Raw genomic sequence first — 10,094 nt, forward strand, 5'->3', positions numbered from 1 at the left:
TTTTATACTTTGCATAAATAATGTCATTACAAATATAAATCATATAATTGAATACAAAAATACTATGTTATATGTAAATATGTACAACTTGGTGCTGCCACCAAACATGTTTTCAAGACCTAGCATTTCTAGCAAAAGTTGGTCTAATACACAATGTCTAAATACACATTTTTAAAAAAGATTTTATTTATTTATTTGACAGAGATCACAAGCAGGCAGAGAGAGGAGAAGGGAAGCAGGCTCCCTGCTGAGCAGAGAGCCCAATGAGGGACTCGATCCCAGACCGTGGGATCATGACCTGAGCGGAAGGCAGAGGCTTTAACCCACTGTGCCACCCAGGCGCCCTAAATACACATTTTTAAGCATTCATGTTAATGATCATGTGGCATGAATTCCTGCAATTTATTTATGTGTTCTCCTCATGAAAATTATTTGGTTTATAAGGGGTTTTCTGGGATGTTAGGATTGATTGGAAAATGCCTTTAACATTGGAGAGTAACATTATGAATAAAGCCCCCAAAGAGAAAGAGGAGAAAAGATGGGCGGAGCTGGCATTTAGCATTAGAAAGACTCTTTCCCTTGAGCTTTAAGGTCTGAAAAAGACATTATTCATTTCAATAACTCCGCATTAGGAAAAAAGACGTAAGTGTCAAAATAGATGCTATACTAAAGACTAATTAACGTTTTATGTATTCTCAGATGTGCAAGTTGTCCTTATTTATTTACTTAATAAACAAGCTTAATTTTTAAAAATATTTTTTTTTATTTATTTGACAGAGAGGGAGAGAGAGAGATCACAAGTAGGCAGAGAGGCAGGCAGAGAGGGGGAAGCAGGTTCCCCGCTGAGCAGAGAGCCCTATGCGGGGCTTGATCCCAAGAACCTGAGATCATGACCTGAGCTGAAGGCAGAGGCCTAACCCACTGAGCCACCCAGGCGCCCAAACAAGCTCAATTTTTTCGAGCAGGTTTAGGTTTCAGCAAAGTTGAGCAGGAAGTACAGAGAGTTTCTGTATAACCCCTCCGCTCACACATATACCTCCTCCTACAGTATCAATATCATACACCAAGGTGGTACCTTTGTTTTATTATATATAGATGAAATTATGTTGACACACCATTGTCCTCCAAAGTCCATAGTTGACACTGGGATTCACTCTTGGTGTTGTATCTTCAGTGCATTTTGGTAAATGTATAATGGCATGTACCCACCCTTGTAGGATCACACAGAAGAGTTTCACTTGGGCATAAAAATCCCCTGTGCTCTCCCTATGCATTCCTCCCTCTTCTCAACTCCTGGCAACACTCATCTTTTTATTATCGACATAGTTTAACTGGAATTACACAGTATATATGTAGCCTTTTCAGATTGGTTTCTTTCACTTAGTCACACATGTTTAAGTTTCCTCCATGGGGGAAAACTCCATGACTTGATAGTTCATTTCTTTTTAGTGCTAAGTAATATTCCAGAATTGTCTAAATGTACCACAGTTTATTGATTCACCTACTGAAGGACATTTCAGTTGCTTCCAAGTTAGGACAATTCTGAATAAAATTTCTATAAATATCCATGTATAGGGTTTCATGCGTCTCCGGGAGTACAACCCTTTTCAGTAAATACCAAGGATCATGATTTCTGGATTGTACAGTGAGAATGTGTTTAGATTTAAGAAAATATCAAACTGTCTTTCAAAGCAGCTGTGCCATTTTACATTCTTACCAGCCCTGAATGAGAATTCCCATTTATCCACATCCTCAACAGCATTTGGTGCTGTCAGTGTTTTGGACTGTGGTCCCTCTAATAGTTATTAGTGGCATTTCATTATTGTTTTAATATGCAAATCCCCAATGCACATGAGCGTTATCTTTTCATATGCTTACTTTCCATCTGCATATCTACTTCGTGAGGTATCTGTTCACATCTTTTGCCCAATTTTTCATTGGATTTTTTGCTTTTTTTTTTTTTTTGCTGAGTTTTTTGATAGCAATCCTTTATCAGACATGTTGTTTGCAAATATTATCTCCCCCTCTGGCTTGTTCTTCTCTTTCTCTTTACACTGGCATTCATAGAGCAGAAATTTTTTAGTTTTAATGAAGCCCAGCTTATCACATATTTCTTCCATGCATGGTGCCTTTTGCATTGTGTCTAAGAAGTCATCATCCAACCCAAGGTCATCCAGATTCTCTCCCATATTATCTTCTAGAAATTTTAGAGTTTTGTGTTTTACCTTGAGGTCTTTTATCTATTTTGATTAATTTTTGTGAAAGTTGTAAGGTCTATGTCTAGATTCATTTTTCTCTACATAGATGTCCTATTGTTCTAGCACCATTTATGGAAGAATCTATCTTTGTTCCATTGTACCATCTTTACTCCTTCATCAAAGATCAATTGATGATATTTATGTGAGTCTATGTCTGCACTGTCTATTCTGTTTCATTGATCTAACTTTTTTTTTTAACCTATGCTTCACTGTCTTGATTTCCATAGCTGTAAAATAAGTCTTAAAGTTGTGTAGTGTCAGTACTTTGACTTTATTCTTTTCCTTCAACATTGAGTTGATTATTCTGGGTCTTTTGTCTCTCTATGTAAATATAGACTCAGATTTTTGCTATCTACAAGATAACTTGCTGAGATTTTGACTGGCATTTTTTTCTTGTCTAATTGCATTATCTTGGACTTCCTCTCTACTAAGTCCCTTAACATCACCTAGTCAGTTTCCATCTTCCAAAATGTTGTTGACATCTCTCATTTGCTCTGGTCTCCATACTTGTTCTCTTTTTCCTTGTGGATTTGTATCTTTTTAAAAAAGATGTTTATTTTATTTATCGTTAAGTAAGCTGTATCCCCACTATGAGGCCAAAACTCACAACCCCACAATCAAGAATCTCATTGCTCTACTGACTCAGCCAGCCAGATGCTCCAATTTTTTAATTTTTTAATTTTTTTTGGAGGGAGAGCAAGTGAAACATTGTGTGTGTGGGGGGGTGCGGGTGCAGAAGGAGAGATAGAGAGAGGTAGTTTCTACACCCTGCAGGGAGCATGAGGCAGGGCTCGATCTCATGGCTCTGAGATCATGATCAGAGCTGAAATCAAGAGTTGGGCACTTAACCAACTGAGTCACCCAGGCATCCCTGTATCTTTTTAAAATCCCCCCCTTTATCTTTTTAGTGAGATTCTGGAAAGAGAACAGACATAAATGAATATGACTGCTTCATTAGGTTACCCAGAAGTGTATTTATTTTTCACACATTATCACTTTAAAACTTATGGCTAAGGGACCAAAAAAGCTGCAAGTTGCAGGGCTTCTTTGAACTTTTAAGTAGGTCTGATACCTATGATCTTTATAAACTCTTCCTAGAGATAGAATCCCAAATGAATAATAGGTCTGACACTATATCGACCTTCTCACATTTTTATGTACAAAAACATAAATTAATGGGTAATTACGTGCTTTACAAATGGATTTACAATGGGAAATAGTTAACTCTCCAGGGATATCTAAAGTAAAATTTTACGGGCAAAAACTCAATTCATAGCTAATGGGAACATAATCATTATATATAATATAGTGTACTTACACCTTTTTGCTAGCCAAGTCACTAAGCATATTCTTTGATTTGGAAGCTGGAGTTTAGTGAGTGGCACCAACATTTTAATTAGTGGAAAATGCAAAGAGGAGGACACACAGAAAGAAAATAGGCCATGAGAAGGACTGGACAACAAAGTAGAATGCAGCCACAGGTGAGAGAAGGCCATTGAGTACCTGGTGAAAGGTACCACTAAGATAATGTGAAAAGAATGTTGGGTTCTCACTCACTGTAATGGACATAGTGATGGAGGGATTAAGGAAAGGGAAGGGGGAGGGTGGACCAAACAACTGCTGTGGACATGAGTCTAGTGTCCTGTTATGGTCAAGGGCATGACTGTGATGGAACAAAGAGTTTCCAAGTCATAAGACATGCTGGATTTGAATAATGGGTTGTAGATCAAGAATGTCCTACATTAAAATAAGAATGGCAAAGACAGCCAACCTAGAGAATTTAAGGGGGAAAAAAATAATGAAAGTAGATTTGATGAGGATCAGAAGAAAGGAATTCTTCCAAGTAGATTTCAGAATTTCAAAAGCACTGATATTCCAAAAAGGGGTTGCAGGTTGGCAGAGGGGGATGAAATGTGTCATCCTGAGCAAGGAAACAGCATAAATGATGCCATCAAGGACAAACCGAGCGAAAACGTAATGATAAGGGCCTTATAAAACAATATAATAACTAATGTTTACTCAGCATTTACTATATGACAAGCACAATGCTAAATATCATACCATTAACACATTTCCTCTTCAGAGCTCCCTGTGAAGTAGAAACTATTTCCTGATTGATAGACGAGGAAACCGAGGTTCCGTGACTTTAAATGATTTGCTCAAGCACACACGAACTCTAGTCTGTTTGATTCCAGAGTTGGAGTATGGATTTGTAATTCCTAGTCTCAGTAATAATCACTATTTCCTAAATATCATTTATGTGTCAGGCATGTTTTATACTTATCTTTATTTCTCACTACAGCTCTGAAGTAGATTTAAATACTACCTAGGTATTAAAAAGGTTCATGCCTTCTTAAATATTAATAGTAGCCTTGAAACAATCCTGTGAGGTAGTTATACAGATATTTATAGGATATTACTTTATCAATTATTAATAGTATTTTGATGGAGATTAACATTCAAAAGTATGAACAGTTGATACTGAATTCCCTCAAAAGCAAACCACCTTTAGCATCTGTTTCATCTCCCCTTCCTCCTCCTACTCCTCTTCTCCTCCTCTCCTTCTTCCCCACCTCCCCGGGTCCTAAGAAATCACAGTGCACTCCTACACCCAGTTCTAGCTCCTGCTTCTCATACTCAGATCTGGAGCCCATCCTAACCGAGGCAGGGAGTTTGTCTTAGTTTATGTCAGCTGCTATAACAGAGTACCAAAGACAAGATGGCTTATAAACAGCGGAAACTTGTTTCTCACAATTCTAGAGGCTGGGAAGTCCAAGATCAAGGTGCCGGCAGCGTCAGTGTCTGGGGAGAGCCTGCTTCCTGGTTCATAGACAAGCCGTCTTCTCACTGTGTTCTCACCGTGATGATGGAAGGGCTAGGTTGCTCTCTGAGGTCTCCTTTGTAAGAGCACTAATCCCATTCTTGAGGACTCCACTAACCTCCCAAAGGTTCCTCTCCCCAATATCATCACATTAGGGACTAGGATGAATTTGAGGGGCGGTGGGTAGGGGAACACACAAACATTCAGTCTATAGTAGATTTCAGTATTTGCAGGCTGAGTCTGCCCCCATAACCTCATCTCATGGAGCTGAGAAGCAAATCCGCCCTCTAAGACCTAGAGTCTGGCTCCCTAGTCATGGCTTCTGGGTGCCTGTGTGACCTGCCCATCACCCTATTCCTTTGGTTTCTGGGAAGACTCCAGACTCAGTGTACCCGAGGAATGCATGGAGGGTGATTGGGCTGATCTGTGAGGCATACCTCTCTTAGTGCTTGACCCACACCACCCTTAGTCCTGAATCTTGACACAGATCCTGCCCCTGACCTCAGTGCTGAGACTGCAAATCAAAGGTCAGCCCAGTTGGAACTACACATTTCATGGTTAGGGTCATGGTTCTCCAGACTTTGAGCTTTTGCTGCAATCACAATCTCCTCTCACTGTGCTCCCTGCCCACCCCCAACCTACCTCCAAGTGCCAAGTTTTCTGAAATTGTGATTAAAGTACCAGGCTTTGTGGGCCTTGTGCCTACTGTGCCCAGTTGGCCTCCATCCAAAGCAGTATGCTGCAGCAAGGGAAGACCTGGAGGTAGATTTCCCATAAAGCTTGTTCAAGTGCTTACACTTTAGGATGTCTGTTAGCACTAGGTGGTACAGAGCATCCTAGGTGACGAGAGAAAGCCAGGTTGTTGTCAAGAAGAATTTTATGCTGGTAAATTGCCTACAGTGATCTCAAAAGAAAGGAATATGAATCTCTAAGACACAAGTATTTTGTTGTAATTTCTTTTCCTCATTCTAAATAATATTCGCTTCTGTATCTTATTTTTACATTTGTATTATTTTTCTAGAAGAGTGACCACCAAATTTTATAAGTCTCAGGCCCAACAAAACCTGGATCTGCCCTTTGGAAGACCCATATCCAAACCTCATCTCCAGAGACTGTGATTTCATTGATCTGGGGCAGTAGATCTCAGCTGAGGTAAAATTTTTCGGCCCAGTGGATATCTAGCAATATCTAGAGACATTTTTAGTCATCACAACTGAGAATGGGGAGAGGTTTGCTCTTGGCATCAATGGGTAAATGCCAGATTGCTGCAAAACAGCCTGCAAAACACAGGACAGCCCCACAACAAAGAATTATCTGACCAAAAATGTCAATGGTGTTGCAAGTGAGAAGCCCTGATCTAGGATGAGTCTTTGAGCATCAGCATTTTTCAAAATCTTCTCAATTAATATGAGTATACAAAAGGGGTTGCCAACAACACTTCCAGAGAAAATAATAGCTAACCTTTACTACCGAGTACTTGCCGTGTGCCAGTCATTGTTCTAAATGAATGAATTCCTTCAGTTTCTGAGTAAGCCCTATTAGTATTGCTATTGTTCCCATTTTACAGATGAGGAAACTGAGGAACAAATATTAAGAAACATATCCTGAGACTCAACCCTACACAGTTGGGCTCCAAAGGCTGGGCAGTTAACTACCATTGCATACCTGAACCTCCTGGACTGACTGGCTTCATCCAGCTAGAGCTCTCTATGAGAGAAAGGAGTGAGGGTCCCTGTAGCTCCCTGCCTACCCCCAACACTTAGAAATGAAAATGATAAATGTCTCAAAGTAGATACAGCTGAGGGTGGTGGGGGAGACGTACTACAGAACCATTTTGGAGTATGTGTCAAAGGACAGTAGTTGGGTATTTGTTCCAGTTTCTCAGATATGTATGTATCTAGTTCAATTTGATGAATTTTCCTAAAATGAAAGTTTAATCTAGATAGGGTAGACCCCTGTTCAGGTAAGAAAAAAAAATGTGCCCATCAGACTGTATGTAAGTAATAGTAATTGTTGCTCCCTTCACCGTCTCTCTTGCACGGTAAGAGTAATGGGCTATGTGGCAACGTGGCTTTCACAGATGGCCATATTTAATTGAAAGCCATGCCCAGCAGCTGCTGGAAATGCTGACTATCAGACTGGGAAAAGTACTGCCAAATGGGAGGAATGCAGACAAGGTCTGTGGCAAAATGATAGAAATACATAAAGTGAAATGACTCTCTCTTTATTCTCTGTTACAAAATGCTCAAGCAGAAAAGGAAAGTACCAGCAGACTTCGTTTTGTATTTCAATTCCATAACACCGAGATGATGAAGATAGTTGCTGCCTTCAGGGCAGGGGATGTGGTGGGGATAAGGCCAAGATGCAAATATTTCTAAAATAAAACAGACCACGGAAAGAGGTCTATCCCGTGCTTGGAAAAGAACCCCAAGCCCCACATGAGAACCATGCCATGGCCAACTCCTTGGCCTCAGCCCAACAAGACCCTGAGCAGAGAATTGAGTTCTGCCGTACTTGGATTTCTGATTTTTGGAAACTGTGAGTTAATAAATTTGCATCATTTTCAACTGCTAAGTTTGGGATGATTTTTTACACAACACCAGGAAACAAATATGCGGGATTACAATGGTTGATTTTTTTTTTTTCTTTTTTGACAGAGGGAGAGAGATCACAAGTAGGCAGAGCAGCAGGCAGAGAGAGAGGGGGAAGCAGGCTCCCCGCTAAGCAGAGGCTTAACCCACAGAGCCACCCAGACGCCCCCAATGGTTGATTTTTGAATGCCAAACCAACCTTACATTCCTGGGATAAACCCTATTTGGTCATGATGTATTATTATACTTTTATAGTATTAGATTTGATTTGCTAAAATTTTGGTCAGAATTGCTTATATATGTTCATAAGGGACATGGCTTAAAGTAAAAGAAGAAATCTGAAGGAGAAAGAAATGGAAGATGAGAAAGGAAGACATGATAGATGAAAGAACAATTAAGTAGAGGTAGGGAAATAATCAGAATAAGTTTGGAAAACAATCCAATGGGTTTTTTGGTTTGGGTTTGGTTTTTTTTTTTTTAAGATTTGATTTATTTATTTGATAGAGATCACAAGTAGGCAGAGAGGCAGGTGGGGTTTGGGCAGGGAGAAGTAGGCTCCCCGCTGAGCAAAGAGCCCGATGTAGAGCTCGATCTCAGGACCCTGGGATCATGACCTGAGCCAAAGGCAGAGGCTTCAACCCACTGAGCCACCCAGGTGCCCCTGGGTTTTGTTTTGTTTTGTTTTGCTTTTTTAGAAGATTTTGTTTATTTATTTAAAAGAGAGAGGGGGGGGGGTGCCTGAGTGGCTCAGTGAGTTAAGGCCTCTGCCTTCGGCTCAGGTCATGATCCCAGGGTCCTGGGATTGAGCCCCATATCGGGCTCTCTGCTCAGCAGGGAGCCTGCTTCCCTTCCTCTCTCTCTCTGCCTTCCTCTCTGCCAACTAGTGATCTCTGTCTGTCAAATAAATAATAAATGAAATCTTTTTAAAAAGAGAGAGAGAGAGAGAGAGAATGTGTGTGCAGGTGCATCTGTGAGCAGGGAAAGAAGAACAGGGGGAGGGAGATGGAGGGGAAAGAGTCTTGAGCAGACTCCTCACTGCGCACGAAGCATTACTTGGGGCTTGATCTCACGACCCTGAGATCAGGACTGAGCGGAAACCGAGAGTGGGCACTTAACCAACTGAGCCACCCAGGCGCCCCAACAATCCAGCATTTAATTTGGTTGGATAATTAGAGATAGGAAATCAAGTGGTGGAGAACACAGCTGCAAAACTCGGGAGCAGAATGCATGCTTGATTTGGGAGAGGAAGTCAAGAGTCACTGAAAGTCACTGAGGGCCAATACAGCATGAGTGAGGCATAGCAGTGTGCAGTTTGTAGCGCACCACGCAAAACCCGAAGGACCGTAGGGAAGCCCTTGCAATTGTCTGGTTAGAGGTCACCAGAGCCTAAACCTGGGCATGGTGGCAGGGAGGAGGGAACGCAAGAGACAGAGGAAGAGATCAAGCCTATAGCATCAGCCTAGATGGCAAAATGATAGAAATACATAAAGTGAAATGACTCTCTCTTTATTCTCTGTTACAAAATGCTCAAGCAGAAAAGGAAAGTACCAGCAGACTTCGTTTTGTATTTCAATTCCATTGGCTCCACTCCCTCTTTGGACACCTGAAGGAAGAACACCAGCAGGCCCAGTCATCTAGTCCAGTCATCTAGTGATTGGGACCAAGCACTGAAGGCAAACCTGAACATTCCTGATCACCTGCAGGCTGGGACCCCTATGTTCCCACTGGACCCAGGTCTGGCTGGTTGACCCCAGACCGGACAGTTATTAACCGTGGCCCAGGAAGCCCAACCCAGAAGAACGCCAAGAAACCGGTTTGAGCGGGCTGTCTGTTCTGGCATGGTAGGTGATTCAGCTTAATAAACGAAAATGAGAGAGGGGACAGGGGGCTCAGGGAGCAGAATTGTCTTCACTCAGTAGGGGCTTGAAGCATCTGTCTTGGGTTGGTAGTCTCCACGCAAGGTCAGAAGCAGAAGCCGACAGAAAGGACTTTCTTGAATCTCGGCCAGCTGTTTCAGGTCATTATAATTCAGTGGCTCTTAGAATGGCGGGGTCCTAACAAATAAGAATTATTGAGTAAGACCAATCTCTATATTTTACCGCTTAGGAAAACGAGGTCCTACCCGCGGAAGGGTTAGAGTGCTTTGCTTTATTTAATTTTGCCTACTTGAAGTAATGTTTTTAAACCTCGACACAGAAAGTTGTGTGTTGGAGTATACAGATTCATGCAAAGCCCTGGGACTGAATCCATTTTTCAGCTTCTAAGCAGGTTTTTGCCTTCCCTGTGATAGAGAATTTAAAGGGCGTAACGGCAGAATTATAGAGTGGACAAGGGGACATGTTGCTGATTGGAGGGTAAATCCAGGGAAAAGCTGTTTCCTTCAGCCTGGAGGCATCTTAAACAGGAGGATAAATCTCAAAACGA

This window comes from Mustela nivalis, assembly GCF_964662115.1.
Source record: "Mustela nivalis genome assembly, chromosome: 16".
In the NCBI taxonomy this organism is placed as follows: Eukaryota; Metazoa; Chordata; class Mammalia; order Carnivora; family Mustelidae; genus Mustela; species Mustela nivalis.